Here is a 27236-nt window from a genome sequence, read left to right as displayed (position 1 = left end):
CTGTTTATTACCAGTGGTGGCCACTTATTTTTAAATGGCTATTATCTGGGTGTGGGAAATGAAATACACACCCTACCCTCCTCCCAGCCTGTCATGTTCATTGCCTGTTAAGTATGTGAGCCGAGGATATCTACTGAGGTGAAAGTCTGAGCTTTGTTGTTTCCATTTTTGGTTTGTTTGTTTTTTTTCCCTCTGTCTGCCAGCCCCTCTCTTCGCATCGCTGTAGGAAAGGAATCAGCTCTGAATCTTAGTTTCCCAGCTTCAGGGGCTAGTGAGTCTGTGGAAACAGTAGCTGTTGAAAGTAAATACTTTTCTGTCTTTTGAGAAAGTCTAAACCAGCAGTTCTCAAACTTTTTGGCCTCAGGACCCCTTGACACTGTTAGAAGTAACTGAGGATCCCAAGGAGATATATTCACACAGGTTTTTATCTATCAGTGGCTTTGTGTTTGTTTTATGAATCTATTTAATAGCTTAAAGAAGACAGCTGGATTCTCAGGTCTGCTCTGTGTTCATTCATTCTATCCTGGTATCACATTATGTAGTCTCTGGAAAACTCCACTGTACACTCCTGAAAGAATAAAAAAGGCAAATGGTGCCTAACATTATAATATCAATATTTTTGATCTCTCAGACTCTCTGAGAGGGTCTCAGGGACCTCAAGACTTCTTGGACCACGTTCTGAGAACTGCTGGCTTAATTTGAAGAGATTGTGATGTCTGTGGCTGGAGTGAGTATAATGGGGAAGGGAAGATGCCTTTAAGGAAGAGAGAAAGGTAAACTTTTTCTTTACTGGAAAGGGACCTACATCCTCTGGGTGGCTACATTCTGGGAAGCAGCCAGTGCTTCAATGGGGTATGGTCATGAGGTCCATCTAAGAAGGCTAGGTTGGGTTGGTTATCAACCTTGGTAAAGTCTCCCAGCCCCTAACTAAGGCCTGAAATCTCAGCAGTGTCAGGCTCCAGGAAGCAGGATGGCTTTGGTCCAGGAGCATCTCACTTGTGACCAATGTTGACTAGAAGGGCCTCTTCAAGTGTGCTCAAAATTTAAGTTTTCAGGAAGCCGAGTTTGGCCTCCCAGAAAGTTTTGAAACTTTTGAAGGCAATTTTGGTTAATTAGAAAGGGTGTGCTACTGGCATTGAGCCATTTAGCTCTGTGCACTGAAGATGCTAAACACCTCCAATGCACAGATCAGTGTCCCACAGATTTTCAGTGGCCCCAGGCATTTATGAGGATAAAAAGCTTGCTTATAATCTTTCTGGTTTGGAATCTAATTCTGTATAACAAATGAAAAAAAAGCATTTTTTGGCATAATTTTCATATACCTTAAATTTTTCAGAAATAAATCATTATGTGAATCATGGGAAATTCTACTTGTTTTGTTTGGAATGTTATCCAGATTATTTTACCATTTTAGAAAATAACATTAAGGCAGCAATACTTATGGTAATTGAGTCACCACTACTACACACCTGGACTCATCTGCCTTTGTAGCTGTGGCATTATATGTACAGATACAACCCTCATATCATTGCATTATATCTTCAAATTTAATCATACTTGATTATTTGCAAATTTATATACATTTATTTTTATTAGACATTTGTCTTATGTTTTATTTGTATTATAGTTTAATATATTGATGGTTTTAAAGATTTTGTGTCTAGATAGGTCATGTGATCTATGAATTTTATTTCAACATTGTAGGGAACATTAAAATAAGTTTGGTACAAAAAAAGTGGTGAATCTGAATCTGATAGGGAACCCTAGAAGGAGGAAACTGAGGAGGGAACCCTAGAAGCTTCGTATGACCTTAGGTGAAGGCAGGTTGCAAGTGAGAGAGAGCACCAATAATGACTTCAGTAGATACAACATTGGTTTATTCATGTTTTCCTTCAAAAAATACATTATACTGAAAGAACATAACAAAAAAAGAAAACTACAGACTAATATACCTGTTGAGTACAGATGCAAGAATCCTTAACAAAATAATAGCTAACCGACTCCAACAGCATATCCAAAAAGATAATCCACCATGATCAAGTGGGTTTCATACCCGGGATGCAGGGATGTTCAACATACACAGCCAATAAATGTGATATACCACATAAACAGAATTAAAAACTAAAATCACAAGATCATCTCAATAGACACAGCAAAAGCATTTGAGAAAATCCAGCATTGCTCTATGATTAAAACCCTCAGCAAAATCGGCATAGAAGGGGCATACCTTAATGTAATAAAAGCCATCTATGACAGACTCACAGCCAACATAATACTGAATGGGGAAAAGTTGAAAGCATTCCCCCTGAGAACTCGGACAAGATGAGGATGCCCACTCTCACCACTTCAATTCAACATATTACTGGAAGTCCTAGCAAAAGCAATCAGACAAGAGAAAGAAAGGGCATCCAACCAGTAAAGAGGAAATCAAACTGTCACTGTTTGCTGATGATATGATCATACACCTGGAAAACCCTAAAGTCTCCTTCCAAAAGCTCCTAGAACTGATAAATTAATTCAGCAGGCTTCATGATACAAAATTAATGTACATAAATCAGTAGCTCTTCTATACACCGACAGCGACCAAGCTGAGAATCAAATCAATAACTCAACCCCCTTTACAATAGCTGCAGAAAAAAAATACTTAGGAATATACCTAACCAAGGAGGTGAAAGACCTCTACAAGGAAAACTACAACATACTTTTGAAAGAAATTTTAGATAACACAAACAAATGGAAATATATCCCATGGTCATGGATGAATAGAATCAATATTGTGAAAATGACCATACTGCCAGTAGCAATCTATAAATTCAATGCAATTCCCATCAAAATACCACTATCATTCTTCACAGAACTAGAAAAAAAAATTCTAAAATTCACATGGCACCAAAAAGAAGCCTGCATAGCCAAAGCAAGACTAAGCAAAAAGAACAAATCTGGAGTCATCACATTACCTGACTTCAAACTATACTGTAAGACCATAGTCACCAAAACAGCATGGTACTGGTATAATAGGCACATAGACCAATGAAACATAATAGATAACCCAGAAATAAAGGCAAATACTTACAACCAACTCATCTTTGACAAAGCAAATATAAACATGAAGTAGGGGAAGGACACCCTAGTCAATGAATGGTACTGAGATACTTGACAGGCCACATGTAGAAGAATGAAACTGGATCCTCATCTCTCACGGGATATAAAGATCAACTCAAGATGGATGAAAGACTTAAATCTAAGACCTTAAACCATAAAAATTCTAGAAGATAACATTGGAAACACCCTTCTGGACATTGGCTTATTCAAAGACTTCATGACCAAGAACCCCAAAGCAAATGCAACAAAAACAAAGATAAATAGTTGGACTTAATTGAACTAAAAGACTTCTGCACAACAAAAGAAACAATCAGCAGAGTAAACAGACAACCCACAGAATGTGAGAAAATCTTCCCAATCTATACATCCCACAAAGGACTAATATCCAGAATCTACAAGGAACTCAAACAAATAAGCAAGAATAAAACAAACAATTCCATCAAAAAGTGGGCTAAGGACATGAATAGATAATTCTCAGAAGAAGATATGCAAGTGCCCAACAAACATATGAAAAATGCTCAATATCACTAATGATCAGGGAAATGCAAATCAAAACCACAATGCGATATCACCTTATTCCTGCAAGAATGGCCATAATAAAAAAATCAAAAAATAATAGAAGTTGGAGTGAATGTGGTGAAAAAGGAACACTTTTACACTGCTGATGGGAATGTAAACTAGTACAAACACTATGGAAAACAGTGTAAATATTCCTTAAAGAACTAAAAAGCAGAGTTACCATTTGAACCAGCAATCCCACTACAGGGTATCTACACAAAGGAAAATGAGTCATTATATGAAAAAGATATTTGCTCATGCATGTTTATAGCAGCACAATTCCCAATTGCAAAAATGTAAAACCAGCCCAAATGCCCGTCAATCAATGATTGGATAAAGAAATTGTGATATGTCTATATCTATACCTATCTATATACCATGGAATACTACTCAGACATAAAATTGAACAAAATAATGGCATTCACAGCAACCTGGATGAAACTGGAAACCATTATTTTAAGTGCAGTAACTCAGGAATGGAAAAGCAAACATCAGATATTCTCAATCGTAAGTGGAAGCTAAGCTATGAGGTTGCAAACACATAAGAATGATACAACAGACTTTGGGGACTTGGGGGACAGGGTGGGAGAGGGTGAGGGATAAAAGACTACACATTGGATACAGTGTACACTGCTCGGGTAATGGATGCACCAAAATCTCAGAAATCACCACTAAAGAAACTTAGTTATGTAACCAAACACTACTTGTCCCCCAAAAATCTACTGAAGTAAAGAAAAAAAAACACAATGAGATACCATCTCACACTAGGCAAAATGGCTATTATTAAAAAGTCAAAAAATAACAGATGCTGAGGAGGTTGCAGAGAAAAGGAAATGCTTACACACTGTTGGTGGAAGTGTAAATTGGTCCAACCATTGTGGAAAGCAGTGTGGCAATTCCTCAAAGGGCTAAAACCAGAACCACTATTCGGCCAAGCAATCTCATTATTGGGTATATACCCAGAGGAATATAAATTGTTCCATTATAAAGACACATGCATGCATATTTCACCGCAGCAGTATTCACAATAGCCAAGATATGGAATCAACTTAAATACCCTTCAATGATAGACTGGATAAAGAAAATGTGGTATGTATGCACCATGGAATATGATACAGCCATAAAGAGAATGAGACCATGTCTTTCACAGGAACATAGATGGAGCTGGAGACCATTATCCTTAGCAAACTAACAGGAATAGAAAACCAAATTCTGCATGTTCTCATGTAAAAGAGGGAGCTAAATGATGAGAACACATTGACACAAAGAGGGGAACAATAGACACTGGGGCCTACCTGAGGGTGAAGGGTTGGAGAAGGGAGAGGAGCAGAAAAATATAACTATTGGGTACTAGGTTTAGTACCTGGGCTAAGAAATAACCTGTACAATAAACCCCCATGACACAAGTTTACCTATATAACAGACATGCACATGTACCCCTGAACCTAAAATAAAATTTTTTTTAAAAAAGAAAAAATAATACATTACACCCATCATAGAAGAGTGAATGGTGGAGGTGATCATTTATTTTGGACTTTTATTACTGGTTCCATTCAAACCTAGAAATGCAGCTCAGTTCTGTCCTGGACATTCACTGTCTTTGTTCCTACTAATAGCTACCTGTATTTCCAATTCTGACTATGTAGTTTTAACCAGGAGGCCAAAGGCACATGGCAGCTCTAAATGATTGAAACGGATGATTTGAGAGTCTGTCGTAGCCTACTGGAAGAGAGAGTTTATACTTTTTCAAGGAAGTTTTTTGTTTGTATAAATTTCCACAGAGATTATTTAAAACTAGTTATTTAGAAAGTTTTCAGGCCCATTTACCAGATACCACTTTGTATCAAATGCAGGAGTAGTAAAGGGAATTTTTTCAAAAGGAAAGAATGAAAGAAAAAAACAGGACTCTAGAATCAGACAGACTTGTGTTTCTGTCTCACTCATTCATTCTAAGACCCTGAACGAGTTTCTGAATACTTTCTGAGCTCAAATTTTCCTCATTTATCAAGTGAAGGTGATAGCAACTTCACTGTCTTGTGACAATTAGATGAAAAATAGTAAGTACTCAAAATAGGTTAGAGTTTTCCTCTTTTCTCTAGTACTGCACACTGATCCACAAGTCCAACTTTGTTCTTTCTAATAACTGTTATCAGTGTAAAATGTAAAAGATGTTGAGGAGGACATTCATCATCGCTCCATCTTGATGACAATGAACCAAACCTAAGGACAAAGTGAGTTAAATGCCAACCTTCTAAAAAGGGCTGCAAACCACTGGGTCCAGTCCCTGCCCTGGGCTGGCCACGAGAAGACACATCCTCTGTACTATCCCAAAAGGTCTCTGCAGTCCCCTTCCCAGCATGTGAAAGAATAGAGAGAAGTGGGGGGTTCACAGGAAGTGTGAGTTTCAACCTGATGAAGCAAGAGTTCATGACAAAGATGCCTTCTCATCTCTAAAGCCACGTGATGGGAATCCCTCATAAGGCTGGGGGTGCCTGGGAAAAGGAAAGGTAGGATCTCATTCCCAAATGGACATCTCCGAAGGCACGCAGGATTACTCACCTGCCCCAGAGCATAACTGAGGAAGGGGAGAAAGGACGGGACAGGAGAGAGAGCAAGGACCAACGGTGGAGATCCGTGTACACCCACACTTGGAATGCAGTTCCCTGGGTGGTGTCACAGAAAGGAGCCAGTTTGGGTTATCCTGTGAAATCTTCACTGAAGATGGCTGAGAACAGGCATGAAGAGCTCCCAGGGCAAGCAGCTGCTGTGGTCTCTGTACCTAATCCTGAGGGGTCGTGAGCTTCTCAGACTTTTTCTTGGTCATAAAAGTGAAAAAATGTAGTTGTTTCAAGGGCCAGGAAAATTCAAAATGACTAAACTTAGGCTGACATCTTGTGGCTCAGCCTGAAATAGGTGCTTCACTAAGAAATTATTTGTCAAGACTGGCAAAGAGAGGTGGCCTGCGAACAGAGAAAAAGACATCAAAACCCACTTATTATTTTGGACAATATGATGCTATCCTTTAATGTATTTTAAAGGATATCTGTGAGAAACAGAATATTTAACTACAGATTTAAATTTATTTTTGGCTAATACACATGGCCTAGACAATTATTGAAAAAACGACTTATTCTGCTTCCAATCCATTTCCAGCATGAGAGGTCCCCTTTCCTTTGCTGTCCAGTGGTCTACAAGCTGACCCCTCTGTGATGTCAGCAGGTATTCTGAGAACCCTGAGGAGTGCTGGAATGTTCCATGTGCCCATCTGTGCCCTCAACACATCATGCTCCAGACTGAGGCGCCATCTATCTCCTTCTTCAGGTCCGTGACCCCTCCTTTTTTTTTTTTTTTTTTTTTGAGATAGATTCCCATCACCCAGGCTGGAGTGTAGTGGTACGATCTTGGCTCACTCTGCCTCCCAGGTTCAAGAAATTCTCCTGCCTCAGCCTCCTGAGTAGCTGGGGTTACAGGAATGCACCACCTCACCAGCTAATTTTTGTATTTTTAGTAGAGACAGGGTTTCACCATGTTGGCCAGGCTGGTCTCGGACTCCTGGCCTCAAGTGATCTGCCCACTTTGGCCTCCCAAAATGCTGGGATTACAGGTGTGAGCCACTGCTCCTGGGCCTTCTGACCCCTTCTTCACACCATAATTATTTGCCAGGTCTGACCCACAGACCCTGGCTGAATGACAGATGAACAAATGCACTCAGACACAGGTATCTAGTGAAAGAGTGGGCTAAGAGACCAGGGCCACCCACAGACCCCAAAGAGGGTACTGTAAAGAGTCAGCAGCTGTGGCCCTGACCAGCTGGCACTGCGGGCATTTATTCAGTATAGATTTAATGACAAAGGCCTTGAGTCAATACACTTGTGGGTAATTGCGTGTGGATGATTAAAGGCCAGGTTTCTGGAGATATGAGTAAACAACCTATTCTGATAAACTCCCCTGCATTCCTTTGTACCTACTTCTCGCCCTTTGCCCCAGGGTAAGAACTGCTCATTCTTCCCCGAAGCTTTGCAAAACCCCCATGGCCTTCCAAGAAGGTTTGCGTTTTTCCTGCAGTTTCTCCCACCACCCTGACCAATCTCCTACAATTATTCTCTCTGGTCTGTTTTGCCAAAGAATGTGGATAAGAAGATTCCTTTAAGCTCAATTCCAAAATGGCTATGAATTAGACACTGCTGGTACTTGAAAATAACATAAGGAATGTAAGTACAATGTGCAAAACAGAAGCTCACAGATACAATCCCAGCTTCTCCTTGTTAAAAGAATTCCTCAGCTGCCATTTATCTCTGATTTCTCTTTGGGCACAGCTGCTAGAACACTGAAAACCTGCTGGTTTTCACATTTGTGTCCTGAAAAGAGTCCAAGTTTTTAATATTCTCCAGAGTGAAAGAGCCCCAAGTCCTGCCTCTGGTTATTGCCAGAGGAAGGAAAACATCACTTTGCACTTTTTATTAACCTCTGCAAGGATGCACCATCCACAACCATGCCGTACGCATTTTAAGAACATTCTGATGCATTTGAATTTAGAGACTTTTGACAATATTCGGAGTTTCCCAAAGGATAATGGGCTCCTATTTGATTTACATCTCATGATGAAAGTGGTTCACAAAGAAGGTTCTTCTCAAAGCCACGAGTCTAGCTCAAACTCCTAGTTTCAGTTTTTACTTTCAGACTTACATGAAAGGTATGTTTCAAAATGAAAGATTATTTTCTGATCTCACTATATCACTATACACTGGTGGCAAATAGTTTAGCCTTTGTCAGCCTCCAAATGAAGACAGCAAAACTTACTTCATTTTGTGAGGATCAAATGAGATCATTTATGTGAAAACATCTTTAAACAATAAAGGATCATATAAACATGAATGTCTGCTGACTTTTAAAAAAAATCTTCTTAACTCAATGCTTCCGAAGCTAGTAAATTAGAGTTCTTTAGTTACAATGCATGGTTCTGCATAAATGCAGGAATATTGGGTGAAATGCTAAAATTACTCTTCATGCAACTTACTACTTTATTTGTGTATGTTGGGATTAATATTTTGAGACATATTGACACATTTTTCTCTTTTCTGTTTTTAACTATATTGCCTTCTCCATAGTCAGCCTGAAGCATCCATTGCCTTGGGAAGATTGGTGAAGTGGAGAGTAGGGGATGGGAGGATGAAGAGACATTAGAATTGCTATAGCAGAAATCCAAAGAGAACAACATGACTTGCAAAATTGTTGTTGTTTAATAAGAATCTTGAGAGTCAGCCTCTATTATGAGAGAAAAGATTTTCTAAGGTTCCTGTAGGCCCCATTGAGCAGACTAAGAGTTGCACCTACAGGCTGAGATCACAGGCTTTCTTCTACAGCAAAGAAGACCCCTCCTGTCTAGGACCACTAAGAGAGGAGTGGTTGGATATGCAGTGGAAGAAAGAAAAGCTCAGTGGGATAGGATAGGCTATAATACAATAAAGATGAGAGCCAAGCCTGAAGATCATCACTTTACATATCCAAAGTCAGAAGAGGAAGGAAGGCAGATATTGGAGGGAGTGAACATGTCAGTTCTTGAAGTTCTTACCCCTAGGAATGTGGCAGGTTAAGTTCATCCAGAGAGGTATAGAGTAGCTCCAGATTACTGGGGCTGCAGCCTGTTTCTTGGGCTTCTGCAGGTGGCCACTTTTAATATGGCGATGGGCAATGGTGCTCCTACAGTGGCCAAAGACTGATGTAATGGTGAGACGCATGGTCAGACATGTGTCTGATATCCCTTTCAAGACCTATTTCCCATTTGGGATCCTGGGAGGAGAAAATGTCACAGTGATAAAGGCATAAGACGAGAGGGCTTGACACTGAATGTCCTCAAGCTATCCTTAGTTCACATATGACATGAATGGGATCCAGATATACCCACATGTTCTTAAAGAGGGGAAATAGAAATAATGGTGAGAATGGTCAAGGATGTTGCAGAAAGGTTATCATGGTGGGGAAAGAAGCACCATCTTGGAATCATCTGGGTTAGGATTAGGAACTTGTACTGAGAGAGATTCACAGCATCATTCGGAGCTAATGTATTGATGGGGGCCCAGTCAAGAGAAAGAACTGGGTTCTGTTCAGCTGTGCATTACCTGAGTGAAAGCTACCAGCAGCTGGTGAAAGCAGGGTGTGCTTGACTCTTGTCCTAGGACCAGCATGAACTCTGATGCAGCTCTGAGATGCTCCTCCCCCATTCCCTGACCATGAGATGCTTGTGCCCCTCACCCTCCATGTCCAAATGCCCAGATGCTCTCCTGCTGAGGGCAGAGAAGGGAGAGAGTGGCACAGTCTGACAGATTGGGTGTTTTACATAATGAATAGTTTATGCATGATTAAGATATTAAATCAGACCTAGGTTACTAGACTGGATTATGTCAATTACTCCCACTCTAAGATATAGTAACAGAGAGATGGCAGGGGGGTGGTGGTTTTGCTGTGCTGATGATGTTCTATTTCTTGCTCTGAGTGCTGACTCCCTGTCTTTATTTTGTGAAAAATCATGGAGATGTATATTTAAGACATTTGCACAGTCCTTTAAATATGTTAGGCTTCAACCAAAAGGTTTGAGAATTCTAATGCCTCTGAACCTACTTGTACATTCACAAGGACATACACATATAATCCAGCAGATGGCACTTATGAGAAGCCAAAAGTCCATTTTAGAGAAATAAAGATGCTGTCTTTTCTCCACACATTTGAGTGCAATGTGAGTAAATGTGTGACTTTACTTCCTGAGCTTTTGCTAAAGAAAGTGGGTCAAAAATCTGTGAACCTAGAAGACTCTCCAAATGCAGTGGCAATGATGCCATAAGGAAGAGTTCAGGCTCATTTTATATTTAATACTCTCCAAATAGTAAGTGCTCTAGAATCAACTTCAGATGACAGAAATTAGAGATTTGGTCATTATTGTATCTGTATATTATAACTACCAGTGTGTCAGAAATTGAAACACAACTTTTATATTTTATCATCATTTTTATATATTTTTAGATATAGCACATACTTTCAAATATTCTTGGAGGCCTTAAATTAACTTTAGCTAAAATCTTCCCTGAACTGGCAGTAGTCTTATAATGCAGCAAGGTATGGTGGGAAGAAGAAAACAGAAAGAAGAAAGTGGGTCAAGTCCATACCTCTTGGTGTGACATTAGTTGAACTACGTAACCTCTCAGGATGCTCTTCACCATTGAAATAATCCTCACATCTGCACACCCGGCAGCCTTGTGGTGAGAACAAAGGAGATGCTGTGTGCCTAAGTCCTTTGCAAACTGCATTCACAGGACGCCTCTTGATCATTGCAAATCTGTCTTGAGAAATGAAAGGCAGAACACGTCCATCCTCTGCAGCTTTGTATTTCTAGAGCTTTTGTGCCCTGCTAGGTCATTAAAGGAGGCAGTATTAAAATTCAGTTGGCCCCTGATTAATTGTGCTTCATAATCTGTCACATGAAGTGATGTATCTATAAAATAGCTTGTGCAACATGGAAGTCAGCTGCTTTGTGGGTTATGATACAAAGTGGGAGTTGCAGAACCCTTTCTTTATATTTAGCCCGGCACAACTGTAGCTGACACTGCTGGTGCCCATCCACCCTCCCTCCCCTCACTTCAGTGTATACTCATAGATTCCAGCTGCCAATGCCTATATCACTGTGCCTGGGGGCTTTCTCTGGTAAGCAAGCCTGGCTGAGCCTGCTCATGGACAGTGCTGAAAGTGTCAAAATGAATACCCCTAGAAGCAGCAGTCAATGAGTATCCCAGCTCTCTTACCCCCAGAGAGGGAAGACCTTTGAGGCATCTGTTCTGCACTAACTCCCAGAATTCTCTGATGGGACTGAGTCCCAGTCACTCCAGTGCTGGCTGGATTTTATTATCATTATGGTTGATTTCCCTTCTGTGTCTCACTTCCTCACTGTCCTACTTGTGTTTCCTTTGCCTCAGAGATATGCTAATTGTCCTCAAATCCCTGCATCAGGGTCTGCCTCTAGGGGATGCCAAACTAAGACAACAACCAGCAATATTAGCTTTAATTTTTGACTCTTGAAGTTGGATTTGTTGCCTCACTTGTGGGCTTCCTTAGGTTCAGAAATCTTCCTTCCCACTGCTATAGTTTGAATGTCCCCTCCAAAACTCCTGTTGAAATTTAACTGACATTGTGATGCAATTAACAGGTGGGACCATTAGGAGGTGACTAGATCATGAAAACTTTGCCCCTATGAATGGGTTAATGCTTACTATTGCAGGAGTGGGTTAGTTATCTCAGTCTGATCTCCCTTTTCTCTCTCTGTCCCTTACCATGTGTTGCCTTCTGCCATGCTGTGATACAGCAAAAAGGTCCTCACTGTGTAGCCCCTAGATGTTGGATTTCCCAGCCTCCGGAACCATGAGCCAAATAAGCTTCTGTTCTTTATAAATTACCCAGTCTGGTACTGTTTTACAACGGCAGAAAATGGACTAAGCTAAGCCATCCACCCTTCATGCCCTACCCTTCATGCTCCTTAAAAAAACTGAGATTTCCTATATATGCTAATTTATTAGGGAGGAATGAGACATTTTAAGACCTGTTCAATTGCTGTCTTTCTCATTGATTCTCTCTCTGTTTTTTTCTCTCCCTTGTTTTCAGCACTTCACATACCTTCCCTATTCTTTTATGTATCTCTGGACCTCAACCTCCCACTCCATGTAAAAAGAAAAGTATCAAATGATGCTTCCAGAAACTTATCACAGGATAAACACACTCTTGAATAATAGTATGCCTCTCAAAATCATTTTTTTGAAACTAAATTATATAGTGACTTCAGACATTGACTTCTGAATACATCATGAGCTGAAGTTCTGTTAGTTGGCATAGTCTTTAATGGAAGAGGCTCTTCTCAAGTCACGTGTTACAGTCTAAGATCTCAGGTAATTTAGGAGAGCTCAGACACAGATCTCCTAATGGAGAATAGACACAATGGCTTTATTAAGACATAGACAAAGGGAAATGCATTTTCTAAATGAGCTACTGTTTTTTTTCTTCTCTTTCATTTGAATATCATGGCAAATGTCAACTTTCGAGTAGTTTCATGGGGGAATAAGGACTGGCTTATAATCACTAAATCACTTGGAAACTGATCCCTCCATAACCAAGCATCCAACATGAAATATGTTTCCTTTGTTTTAGGAAAGAGGAAGAGAATACATTCCCTCCCTGAGCTGAGCGGATTTAACCAATAACAGTGACACCAAACCTGGGTGTCTCTTTATAACTCAAATGCCAGGAAGAGTTATTTATTTATTTATCTTTTAAATTTTGTCCACTAAGTAATCCAGATTGATGTTTGAAGAACTCAGAGACCTTTTCAAACTCAGTGGGACTGAGAAACAAAAGAAGGAATCTTTTGTTGCTGCTGTTGATGTTTTCTCCAGAATTAGAGAATCAGAAGGGGTGGTTCATGGCCTTGTAAAGCTTCTTCTATAAAATTCAACAGAGGATCAGAACTTTCAGAGTTCTTAAATTCTCCCTTTGAGGATTAGGGGGTAGTAGTTTATAGAGGTGATAGTACCTCTAAGTTTTCAGTAGGGAAAGGCATTTCCCATAAAACCATAGGGTGTGTGACTAAAATATAGTTTTGTTGTTGTGAGCATATCTTAAAATTTTATGGCCTGATTTTTTATTTCTTTGCAAAACCGGTCTTACCCTTTTACTTAGTCAAGCATGTTTGCATAACTCCCTTACAAAAATGCCAGAGTTTCTGAAATCTGCTGAACACAGAGGGTCTCTTTGATGAGGAGGGAATCAGCTGTCCCTGTGGTATAAAGCCCACTTCCTGCACTGTGGGAATTTCCATTTGGTGGGACTTTAAGGTCCCTATGTGCTTCAAGTGTTAATATTGGTTAGTGGAAAATGGCATTTCCCACAGCCTCCATGGGCTGGAAAGTTTTATTTTCATTTGACGTGACCATGGTTGTAAAGATCCTTAATCTCCTGTCTTCGCAATTTCAGTATATCTCTCCCTCAATCAGGCATGCATAATAAACATTCTTTCCTTTTATGGGACATGCAAGAAAATTAATACATGCTGGAGAAAAGTGAACATTTTAGGTTTTAAAAAAGTGCTGAGCTTTCTCTGTGCTATTTCCCAACTAAAGGAGGTAAAACCTGCTCCTTTATGACCCACAACTAAAAGGAAAACGTGAAAGTATTCAGAGCACATACAGCACTCACTGAGAAATTATAATGTTCAAGCTGGGAAAGCATTGAATGAGGTGATGGGATTTTCTATCCTCGGATTTTTCATTCAGACTTTTCCTGTTAGTGTGTTCAGTAGCCCCTTAAGCGTTGAGAAAACAAAGACTTTGTAGTTGTATGCCTTCACTCCTTGCACAGGCATGTGCCAGGTGATTAATAATGTTTTGGACTCTCTTAAGGGTATTTTACTGTGTTCTCATCTCCCAAACTTTGTGATCTCCTTCCTTTTCCACCATGCCTAAGAAAGAATTTATTTTGATATCTCTGTCTTTCTCTCTTTTCTGAGCATTTACACAAATAATACATGAATATATATTATTTATCTTTATAAATGTTTTCAAATTTTGAAAACCTGACATGATCAAGTGCTGCAAAAATACATATTAATATTTATATACCATTAATGAGAGTGGAAACTGTTTGAAACCATTGAAGAATTATTTGATATATTTGGTAAAATTGAAAATTTGCATATCATCCAGCAATTTCCCACTTATGTTTTCTATATCTGTAAAATGGTGATAATAATTTTATCTCTCTTACAGCATTGATGTAAGGATAAAGTGATTTGATATATGTAAAATACTTAGAAGTAACATTTTTAGCTTTTAATAAGTTGCAGATTTTATCAGTAGTAGTAGTATAAATGTTGTTATTATTAATTTCCAACTTTAGAGAAACTCTTGCAATGTCCACAAAGAGACTTGTATATGAATGTTCATTAACATGTTGTTTGTAATAGGAATAAAAATGTGCAAAGAACCTAAATATTAATCAAAAGTGAAATGGATGAAAATATCATGTTATATTCATACAATGAAATACTAAACAAGAGCCACATGTATCAGTAAGGCTAAACTTCAAAAATGTAATATTAATGAAATAATTTGCAAAAGAATATCCAAATTATGATACCAGCTACATGAAGACCATAAGTTTGTAAACAATACTATATATTTTAAGGGATGAATATATATAAAGAAAAGTATAAAGAGACACATAGGAATTATAACTCCAAAGTCAAGGTAGTTGTTATCTCTAGCTGGGAGAAAGAGCTATATAATCAAGAGTAAGACCGCATGGGACTTCGCATGGATTGAAAATGTTTTATTTCTCAAGATGCATAACATGTAAATATGTTTTCATTGTAGCATTCATGTCTTTCAGTAAATATTAGATATTGCACAACAAAAGAAAGCAACAAATATCAAGAATGAAGAATAAATAGCGAATTCATGAATCAGCTTTTACTTATGCATTTTTTGGAAAAAATAGTTATTTGTTAACTTGGAAAGTCCCTTTGACTGCCATACAAGAAGGTTTATATAATGATGTCTTGATTCTATTTAAATCCTTGTTAGGGAATTGAAGAGAAGCGAAAACCAAAAGCCATGAGAAAATTCATATAGTAAGTACTTAGTAGGGCTGCCCACAGGGTTAAAGAAGACAAGATAGTTTACCTGAAGCTAATGTCACCAACTGAGCATAAATAAGACTCCAGTGAAGCTAGTCATTCATTATTTGTTGTGCACCCCTGCAGCCCTCCAGACCCACACCCCGTGGCCCCTGTGCAGGTCTCTAAGTGTGGTAACTCGCTGCTCATTTATGTCTGGACTTTTTCATGCTGCTGTCCAGACGCTCATTACCAAATGCCCACAGCAGTACTTTTTCTTACATTTAAAGTTTCCAGAGGGCTGAGATTCAATGGAAAGCACCCATCACAGACCACTCATTCATCCAACAGACATTTAATGAGTGTCTACTATATGCCTAGCACCATATTAGGCACTGATGTAACAGTTGTAAATTTAATCTATTATAAACTTCCCCGTAACGAGACTCTGCTGCTTAGACCAAGACATAAGATGAAGAATGATAATTCTCTGAAAGGCTGTCATTTAATGAGAGCTTAGGGACCTCTATCTCCACCAGCCCTACTTTAATCTCAAAGTGCTTCTGGCAGCTATATGTTCAAATGTTTCTCTTAAAAGCCTGGAGCCTTTCACAATAATCTATAATATAGAAAACAATTGCCATACATAATTAATATTAAAAAATGAAAGGACACACGGTTCATAACAAAGAGTGAGAAATACTACTTACTGAGCTCAGCTTCTCTTTCCACTCAGCATTAGTTACGGGACTGATTTTAAAAGCTGGCTTACTGTCAGAGACACTATGATATAATTGTTTGAGCCTGTAAAATCCAGGGGAGCTAATGTGGAGCTTGTTGAAGGAGCATTTCCAATGAGTGACTGGGGTCTGCCAGAGCAAAGGCCCTTTTCCATGACCACAGGTGGAGTTTCTGGAATGGAAAGTTGCCTTAGGAAAATCTCTGCAGTCATGGTAAAAATTCACTTGTTTTTTGTTTTCCTGCCATCGACTCAAATTTCCCTTAGTAAGAATGGCAGCAGAAAAGGATTTTGAAAAACTAGAATATGGAAGTTGTAATGGACCATCCAGTGCAGGGGTCCATGACTTTCTGTGAAGGGTCAGATAGTAAACATACTTACAAGTTTCCAATATTGTATTTATATACTTATAAACAAGTTTACAACTAAACATAAATAAGTTACCATTGATTCCCTAACTTGCTTAAAATACAAAATTATATGTATAAATGGTATTCAATTGAATGAAATGACAATAATGGATGTCTTTTTAAAAGTTTTTATTTCCACATGTTTTTGGGGAAGAGGTGGTATTTGGTTACACAAGTAATTTCTTTAGTGGTCATCTGTGAGATTTTGGTGCATGCATCTTCCAATCTGCAGTCTCCTATCCCTCATCCCTGTTCCATCCTTTCCCCTTGTGTCCCCAAAGTCCACTGTATCATTCTTATGCCTTTGCATCCTCATAGCTTAGCTCCATTTATGAGTGGGAGCTCATAACTGATGTTTGGTTTTCCATTTCTGAGTTACTTCACTTAGAATAATGTTCTCCAGTCTCATCCAGTTTGCTGTGAATGCTATTAATTCATTCCTTTTTATGGCTTAGTAGTATTCCTATATATATATATATATATATATATATATATATATATATATATATATATGACAGTATCTTTATCCGCTTGTTGATTGATGGGCATCTGGGTTGGTTCCACATTTTTGAAATTGCAATTGTGCTGCTATAAACATGCGTAAGCAAGTATCTTTTTTGTATGCATGCACTCTAAGGAAGGAAGACTCTGCAGGTGGCCACTTTTAATATGGTGATGGGCAATGGTGCTCCTACAGTGGCCAAAGACTGATGTAATGGTGAGACGCATGGTCAGACATGTGTCTGATATCCCTTTCAAGACCTATTTCCCATTTGGGATCCTGGGAGGAGAAAATGTCACAGTGATAAAGGCATAAGAAGAGAGGGCTTGACACTGAATGTCCTCAAGCTGTCCTCAGTTCACATATGACATGAATGGGATCCAGATATACCCACATGTTCTTAGAGGGGAAATAGAAATAATGGTGAGAATGGTCAAGGATGTTGCAGAAAGGTTATCGTGGTGGGGAAAGAAGCACCATCTTGGAATCATCTGGGTTAGGATTATGACCTTGTATTGAGAGAGATTCACAGCATCATTCAGAACTAATGTATTGATGGGGACCTAGGCAAGAGAGAGAACTGGGTTCTGTTCAGCTGTGCATTACCTGAGTGACAGCTACCAGTAGCTGGTGAAAGCCGGGTGTGCTTGACTCTTGTCCTAGGACCAGCATGAACTCTGATGTGGTCTGTGGGCCACTAATACATGGTGAATATTTACCTACTGGCCTGGGATATGATTAATACAATGGTTGAGATCAAGTGTTTCAAAACTTTTAGTGCAATTTGACTGTGTCTCAGCAAACGGAATTGCTTTATTGAATGGGATACAGAGCAGGAGAATGTTGTCAAATTCATGTGGTGAGTTACAAATGGAAGGAGCTATGTAATTGTTGAGCACAGTAGGGCCATGTTCTGGAATAATTAGCCAGACTTAGAAGCTTGAGAAATTCTTGTTATTTGTATAAAAGCAAAAAATCTAGTTGAACTAAACATTGTGATTACAGAAATAGTAAAACATATGCATCCCATAAATGGTAATAATTTTAATTCAAAATTTTTCGTAGACAATAATGTGGAAGCTGGTTAAAAACAACTGTTAATGTATGTGGAGGTACATTTTCATTGAGGGGAAAGATTTGGTGGAGAATATTTGAACTATGGAATGAACTCAGTGTTTCCAAGTTAAGCAACCAATTTGATACTGACCTAATATGGAATAGGACAACCAGTCTTTCTCATTTGTCTAATATTTTTAGTCATTTCAATGGTCTTAATATTGCTTTGCGAAGAAAAAATTCAACATGTTTTTCCATGGCTGATGAGGTCGAAGAGCAAAATCCCAAGTTAGAAGCTTGGAAAAATACTGTTTCTGCAGAAAAGTTCCATGACTTAATGACACATATTAATAAAGTAGTTGGTGGTCTTGATATTGGACACCTGCCAAAATTTATCATCAAAAGCCTTACAAATTTATATAACACTTTGATGTTTTTCTGTCAAAAGAAGGTCCATGACTAATATTCATATATCCAGATCTCATTCCTTTCATTGAAAGATAATTTAGATATCATCTTAACCTCAGTTAGAATGACTATTATTAAAAAGACAAAAAATATCAGATGCCGTTGAGGATGTAGAGAAAAGAAAACTTGTATACACTATTTTTGGGAATATAAATGAGTAAAAACTAAAAATACAACTACCCATATTATGCAGAAATTGCACTACTTGGTACTTATCTAAAGGAAATAAAATCAATATTTCAATAAGATATCTGCACCCCCATGTTTATTGCAGCATTATTCACAATAGCAAAGGTATGGAATCAACCTAAGTGTTCATCAATAAACCAATGGATAAAGAAAATGTAATGTCTATACACAAAGGGATATAATTCAGCCATAAAAAGCATAAATCATGTCATTTGCAGCAGCATGAATGGAACTGGAGGTCATTATGTTAAGTGAAGTAGGCCAGGCACAGAAAGACAAATATTGCATGTCATCACATATACGTGGGAGCTAACAAAATTAATCTCATGGAAGTAGCGAATAGATTGATTGATATCAGAGGCTGAGAAGAGTGTGTGTGGCAAGGGTGCAGGGAGATGAACAGAAGGTAGTTAATGAGCACAAACATACAGTTAGATAAAAGGAATAGGTTCTAATGTTCAATAGCAGAGTAGAGTGATTATCGTTAACAATGTATTGCATATTTCAAAAATCACATGAAGACTTGAAATGATAAACATGGAATATCACAAATACTTGAGGTAATGGTTACCCTAAAGACCCTGACTGGACCATTACATATTCTATGCATGTAAGAAAATATCACACTTGTTCCATAAATATGTTAAATATTAATTACCAATTACAGTTTTAAAAATATTTATTTTTAATTGTAATCGTACAGGAAAATTACGTAACTGATTCTTGCTGAAGGACTGAAGATACATTTTGAAAACACATCACTTGTTTCATTTTGGATTAAGGCTAAAAAAATTATTGTCATGAGATGGCTGAAATGGCTCAAAAACTCAATTCTTATTTCAGTCAAAATTTTACTTCAAATATAGTTATTGAAGGACAAAAGTGACAATAACAGTAGCAATTTTCTCTATTAACCACTTGTGAGATATACATATATATACATATACATATACATACTTTTTTATCCATGGTTGTTGGCTCATAACTTTCATAGTCTTCTGTTGTAATGTTGGAGCATTTTAAGTTTCAGGAGCAGGCCTCAGAAAATATCATCTCTCTTTCTGACCTTCCCTGGCCTCTCTAATCTTCCCCCACCTCTCTGATTATGGGCCATAAGATCCTCCTTTAAGAAAGGGTCCTTCTCTACTAAAAAATACAAAAAAGAAATTAGCCGGGCGTGGTAGTGGGCGCCTGTAGTCCCAGCTACTCGGGAGGCTGAGGCAGGAGAATGGCGTGAACCCGGGAGGCGGAGCTTGCAGTGAGCCGAGATCGCGCCACTGCACTCCAGCCTGGGCGACAGAGCGAGACTCCGTCTCAAAAAAAAAAAAAAAAAAAAAAAGGGTCCTGCTATACCCTGGAGGTAGGAATGCTGCACGGAGATGCCAAAAAGAATCTGAATAGACAGAGGCCTTGCTGGGTTTCCCCACTTAGTCTATCAGCATTATAATAGATATTATAGATCATACCCTTTGATCCAATCACATTTCTACACATATATCAATCATGCCTATCCAATGGAGTCCTCATAAAATGCCTAAGAGGACAGGGTGTGTAGAGCTTCTGGAGAGCTGAACATGTGGAGGCTGACAGGCAGGTTAAGGAGAACTTGTCCATGTGCCCGGAGGGTGACACACCCCAACTCCATGGGGACAGGAGCTCCTGTGCTCTTCCAGACCTCACAGTATATATCTCTTCATCTGATTTTTCATTTGGATCCTTTAAAACATCCTTTGTTATACATTGATTAACATGAGTATTTCCTTGTGTTCTGTGAACTGCTCTAGCAAATTAGTCAAACTCAAACAGGGGTTTGTGGGAAACACAACTTGAAGCCAGTCAGTGAGAAGTTCTGGAGGTGTGGAGTTTCAACTGCTTAGAAGAAGGGGGTGTTCTTGTGGGACTGAGCCCTCAACCTGTGGTTTCTGAGGCTATCCCCAGGTAGATAGTGTCAGAACTAAATTAAATTGGAGACACCCAGGTGGTTTCCACTGCAGAATCAATTGCTAGCTTGGGGTATGGAGAGAAACCTGCACATATTTGGTGGCAGAAGTCTTCTGTGTTGATTGTTGTTGTTGAGAGAAGAGAGGAAAAACACAGCTTGAGTTGCTCTTTTCCACACTCATTCCCCAATGCACACATTCAGCAAACACCAAATACAGTTTCTGAAATTATTTTTCTTCCATATATCTGTCCTGATATATGTATTTAAATTTAGTTTTACATTTTCTAAATTTATCAGTAAACACTTTTGACTTCTAATGTGTATAATTTTTGCATTTCCTCTTTTCAGTAATTTTAAAAAATTTTTCTTTTACAAAAATATTTACTTGAAAAGGACTGGAAATTTTAAAAATGGTCCTTAATACAGTTAGCTTTAGAAGCATCAGCCTAAATAACTTGAATAAACAACAGATCATGATAAGTGTTACAGTAAATGTAAAGACTAAAGCATCAAAGCCTAAAGAGAGAGGGAAGACAACGCTACTTGCATGACTCTTGAAAAATGCACCAACTCGTTGTTGCTTTTCTCACTTGACCCTCTAGACAAAGCCATGAGGTTGACAGAGATCACCAATCTTGAAGTTGTCTGACTCAAAGCCTTAAACATTTAGCACATGATAAGGAAGGGTAACACTTACTGAGGGCTCCTTGTGCTGCCAGCGTACAAAGCTGGGGTCAGCTCTCCTTCTTGAAACTTCTTCCAAGTGGCCTATGCTTGCTTCCCTTAGGTGGTTTCTAGATATTCTCTTAATGCAAACACAACTTACTGAAGAGCAGACAGTTTTATTTATTACTTTTAAAATTTTTTGTTTCCGTAGGTTATTGGGGGACAGGTGATGTTTGGTTACATGGGTAAGTTTTTTATTGGTGATTTCTGAGATTTTGGTGCACCTATCACGTGAGAGCAGTGTACAATGCACCCAATTAGTAGTTTTTTCTCCCTCACCCCCTTCCCACCTTTTTCCCTTGAGTTCCTAAAGTCCATTGTGTCATTCTTATGCCTTTGTATCCTCATAGCTTAGCTCCCACTCATGAGTGAGAAAATGCGATGTTTGGTTTTCCATTCCTGACTTACTTCACTGAGAATAATAGTCTCCAATCTCTTTCAGTTTGCTTCAAATACCATTAATTCATTTCTTTTTATGGCTGAGTAGTATTCCATTGTGTGTGTGTATGTGCCACAGAAACTGTAGCATATATATATGTATATACATATATATGTATATACACACATATATATATATACACACATATCTATACACCACAGTTTCTTTATTCACTCATTGATTGATGGGCATTTGGATTGGTCCCACATTTTTACAATTGTGAATTGTGCTGTTATAAACATGCATGAGCAAGTATCTTTTTTGTATAATGGCTTCTTTTCTTCTGGGTAGATACTCAGTAATGGGATAGCTATATCAAATAGTAGTTCTACTTTTAGTTCCTTAAGGAATCTCCATACTGTTTTTCATAGTGGTTGTACTAGTTTACATTCCCACAAGCAGTGTAGAAGTGTTCCCTTTTCATTGCATCCATGCCAACATCTTTTTTTTTTTTTTAATTTTTTGATGATGGTCATTCTTGGAGGAGTGAAGTAGTATCACTTTGTGGTTTTGATTTGCATTTCCCTGATCATTAGTGATGTTGAGCATTTTTTATATGTTTGTTGGCCATTTGTATGTCTTCTTTTGAGAATTGTCTATGCATGTCCTTATCCCACTTTTTGATGGGATTGTTTGTTTACTTCTTGCTAATTTGTTTGAGTTCATTTTAGATTCTGGATATTAGTTGTTTGCCAGATGTATTGATTGTGAAGATTTTCTCCCACTCTGTCAGTTTTCTGTTTACTCTGCTGATTGTTCCTTTTGCTATGCAAAAGCTCTTTAGTTTAATCAAGTCCCAGTTGCTTATCTTTTTTTATATTGCATTTGCTGTTTGGTTCTTGGTCATGAAATCCTTGCCTAAGCTAATATCTAGAAGAGTTTTTCTGATGTCATCTGCTGGAATTTTTATAGTTTCACATCTTAGATTTAAGTCCTTGATCCATCTTGAGTTGATTTTTGTATAAGGTAAGAGATGATGATCCAGTTTCATTCTCCTACATGTGGCTTGCCAATTATCCCAGCACCGTTTGTTGAATAGGGTGTCCTTTCCCGCACTTTATGTCTTTGTTTGCTTTGTCAAAGATCAGTTGGCTGTAAGTATTTGGGTTTATTTCTGGGTTCTCTGTTCTGTTCCATTGGTCTATGTGCCTAGCTTTATATCAGTACCATGATATTTTGGTGACTATGGCCTTATAGTATAGTTTGAAATCAGGTAATGTGATGCCTCCAGATTTGTTCTTTTTGCTTTGGTTATGCAGGCTCTTTTTTGCTTCCATATAAATTTTAGAATTGATTTTGTAGTTCTGTGAAGAATGATGGTGGTATTTTGATGAGAATTGCATATACGTACAACAAATAGCACTATGAATGGAACAGTATCTCACATTTCAATACTAATATTTAATTTAGATGGCCTAAATGCTCCACTTAAAAGATACAGAATTGCAGAATGGATAAGAATTCACCAGCTATTTGCTGCCTTCAAGAGACTCACCTCATCAGAGAAATGCAAATCAAAACCACAGTGAGATACCATCTCACACCAGTTAGAATGGCAATCATTAAAAAGTCAGGAAACAACAGGTGCTGGAGAGGATGTGGAGAAATAGGAACACTTTTATACTGTTGGTGGGACTGTAAACTAGTTCAACCATTGTGGAAGTCAGTGTGGCGATTCCTCAGGGATCTAGAACTAGAAATACCATTTGACCCAGCCATCCCATTACTGGGTATATACCCAAAGGACTATAAATCATGCTGCTATAAAGACACATGCACACGTATGTTTATTGTGGCACTAGTCACAATAGCAAAGACTTGGAACCAACCCAAATGTCCAACAATGATAGACTGGATTAAGAAAATGTGGCACATATACACCATGGAATACTATGCAGCCATAAAAAATGAGGAGTTCATGTCCTTTGTAGGGACATGGATGAAATTGGAAATCATTATTCTCAGTAAAGTATTGCAAGGACAAAAAAGCAAACACCACATGTTCTCACTCATAGGTGGGAACTGAACAATGAGAACACATGGACACAGGAAGGGGAACATCACACTCTGGGGACTGTTGTGGGGTGGGGGGAGGGGGGAGGGATAGCATTAGGAGACATACCTAATGCTAAATGACGAGTTAATGGGTGCAGCACACCAGCATGGCACATGTATACATATGTAACAAACCTGCACATTGTGCACATGTACCCTAAAACTTAAAGTATAATAATAATAATAATAAAAATTAAAAAATTAAAAAAAAGCGACTCACCTAACACTTAAGGACTCACATTAACTTAAGGTAAAGGGGTGGAAAAGAGATTCCATGCAGATGGAGACCAAAAGCGAGGAAGAGTAGCTATTCTTATATCAGACAAAAGAAACTTTAAAGCAATAGCAGTTAAGAAAGACAAAGGGAGACATTATATAATGATAAAAGGCCTGTTCAACAGGAAATATCACAATCCTAAATATATATGCACCTAACACTGGAGCTCCCAAGTTTATAAAACAATTACTACTAGATCTAACAAATGAAATAGACAGCAAAACAATAATAGTGGGGGACTTCAATACTCCACTGACGACACTAGACAGGTCATCAAGACAGAAAGTTAGCAAAGAAACAATGGATTTAAACTATACCCTAGAACAAATGGACTTAACAGATATTTATAGAACATTCTACCCAACAACCACAGAATATACATTATAATCATCAGCATATGGAACTTTCTCTAAGATAGACCATATGATAGGCCACAAAATGAGCCTCAGTAAATTTAAGGGAATTGAAATTATATAAAGTACTCTATCAGACCACAGGGGAATAAAACTGGAAATCCACTCCGAAAGGAACCTTCAAAACCATGAAAATACATGGAAATTAAATAACCTGCTCCTAAATGATCATTGGGTCAAGTATGAAATCAAGATGGGAATTAAAAAATTCTTCAAACTGAATGCAAATAGTGACACAACCTATCAAAACCTCTGGGATACAGCAAAGGCAGTGCTAAGAGGCAAGTTCATAGCTCTAAATGCCAACATCAAAAAATCCGAAAGAGCATAAACGGACAACCTAAGTTCACACCTCAAAGAACTGGAGAAACAAGAACAAACCAAACCCAAAGCCAGCAAGAAAAAGGAAATAAACAAGATCAGTGCAGAACTAAATGAAATTGAAATAACAATGAAAAACAATACAAAAGATAAATGAAACAGAAAGCTTGTTCTTGAAACCAGCTTAATAAATAAAATAGATAAATAAAATTGATTGAACATTAGCAAAATTAACCAAGAAGACAGAAAATCCCAATAAACTCAATCAGAAATGAAATGGGAGATATTACAACTGACACCACAGAAATACAAAAGATCATTCAAGGCTACAATGAACACTTTCATGCGCATGAACTAGAAAACCTAGAGGAGGTGGTTAACTCCTTGGAATGATATAACCCTCCTATCTTACAACAGGAAGAATTAGATACCCTGAACAGACCAATAACAAGCAGCGAGATTGAAATGGTAATTTAAAAAACTGTTTTATATTTTAAATCCCTGTATGTACTTCTCTAATTTCTACTCCAAATATACAAGATATGTTAGTGTGTAGGAAGCAAGTGTAAGTTTGATGTTCACATCAGAAGCAGTATCCAAGGAGAGTACCATTGAATTGTGACCTTATGTGTCATTTATTGCATTAGGAGTGAGCCAATGTTTTACCCTTTGAGATGAGCAGAATTGCTTGAGGGGAGTTAAAGTCCTTACATATGTCATCAGCAAACCATTTTCACAGACTGCTGGGCAGAATTTAGGCAGATCAGGGAAGTGATGACAATGGCTAGAAGAAGGGTAGAAAGGGAGAGACATAGGTGAGAATGACAGACATTCAGGAGGTTCATCAGTGGGAGCAAGATACGGCACCACAAAAAAAGACCCAGAGAATAATATACTGTAAAGCCATATTTACAATTTACGGACATGCAAAACTATTCAATATATTGTTTAAGAGTACAGAAAGTTGAAGTCAAGCTACAAAGAATAGCAATTGATAAATAAACATAAAATTCAGCATAATGGCTACCGAGGAGGTGGTTTTTTGATATAGGGGGTGGGGGCCCACAGAAGAAGGCTAAGGTAAATACTGCTCTGTTTCTTAAGACAAATGATGGCTATGCTGGGATTCTTTAATTAATTATCTTTGTGCTTCGAGTACACATTTTATGCATTTCCTCTAGTGAGTCAGATATTTTATTTTATTATACTAAAATAGGAAAAGTAACTGGGCATAGAAACCTTAAGTTATACTGATCATTTTTGAGAGCCTGGGCTACAGTACTGAGCCCTTTCCTATAAGGCTCTTTCCTGTTTTTATTAAAAAAATTAAAAAATGTTTTTTAATAGGAAGTTCCTATAAAGAAAGAACTGCTGCCTTGATCCCCAAGTTCAGATCCCAAATTTCAGAGCCTCTTCCATCCATATCCACATACCTAGGCTGCTCTTCCCTAAAGCCAAGCCACTCCACTCACCTGGGGGCTCCAGGCCTCCCTGTTCCTGCTCATCACAGCCTCACATCTTGGCTGTCAGTCCCTGAGCAGCCAGAAAGATCAGGAGTAGGGTGAACACAGCAGAGATGGCCAGGACAGTGGAGACTTGTTTACTGTCAACATTGGGAACCTCTGAAGGTGCTTTAAAAGGGTGGGGCCAAAAGCTGGGGGCAGAGTCAGAACAGCTGGGGCAGCAGTAAGTCTCTGACCCCTCCCTACCCAGTGATTTTGGGAAGTTTTTCTGCTTGGCTCCTCAGACCCAGCTTGCCCCTCTGTCCTGGAAATGAGCCTCAATTAATTTCTCCCAAGAAGGTGGGACATCTGGCTCCACTGGACAGATGGAGGTGAGATGGTTGAGAGGGAAGCAAGGGTGGAGGGAGTCAAGGGCTGCTGCTGGGTGTGTCTCTCTGGATCAGAGGCCACTTGAGAAGAAATTCCGGTGATGGAATCACAAGTGGGGTGGGGGAGCATTAGGTCACAATGGTCAGATTGTGACCCACATGGAGTGGAGCTGGGGATTGGCCAGCCAGGAAGAGGGGGTTGATAAAAGCCAGGTTACCAGGGAGTGAGCCCGGCAGAGAGGGCCTGGGCATGAAGGGATGGGGTGAAGGGATGGTGATTGGTGAAGGGATGGTGATTGGGTTCTGGCTCCTGCTCCAAGGCCCTTTCATGGAGACTTATTTCCCATGTTCCTCTCCCAAGGAAAGCCTCTCCACTCTCACCTGCATCCTGCCCTGAGTCTCAGCCTCTGACTACAGTCTATAGTCTACAGCTTCCCTCTCCCCATGTCTCAACCCCAGTTTTCTTAGTTCCTGGCTGCAAGGGTTTTAGATCCTCCACTCAATTTCCAAAAATTTCTCCTGGCACCAGCTTCTCTACCCAGCATTTTTAGCCTACCTGTC

At 38.7% G+C, this 27236-nt stretch overlaps 1 long non-coding RNA gene across 3 annotated transcripts; it reads right to left on the bottom strand.

Moving 5' to 3' along the window:
- Positions 1–1865: 1865 nt before the first annotated feature.
- Positions 1866–26755, bottom strand: LOC107969949 (uncharacterized). 3 transcript variants are annotated; one of them, XR_008541197.1, is made up of 4 exons: positions 26317–26755; positions 25511–25628; positions 10821–10994; positions 1866–6620 (listed from the first exon to the last, which is right to left on the bottom strand). It is a non-coding gene; the product is annotated as an uncharacterized LOC107969949 (long non-coding RNA). The 3 variants fall into 3 exon arrangements; XR_008541198.1 differs by having other exon boundaries at positions 10821–10990; XR_001712131.3 differs by lacking the exons at positions 1866–6620; positions 10821–10994 and having other exon boundaries at positions 25456–25628.
- Between the last annotated feature and the right edge of the window lie 481 nt (positions 26756–27236).

This window comes from Pan troglodytes, chromosome 21, assembly GCF_028858775.2.
Source record: "Pan troglodytes isolate AG18354 chromosome 21, NHGRI_mPanTro3-v2.0_pri, whole genome shotgun sequence".
Classification (NCBI taxonomy): Eukaryota; Metazoa; Chordata; class Mammalia; order Primates; family Hominidae; genus Pan; species Pan troglodytes.
Note: the sequence above shows the minus strand (reverse complement) of the source record. Positions and strands in the feature narration are given on the sequence as shown.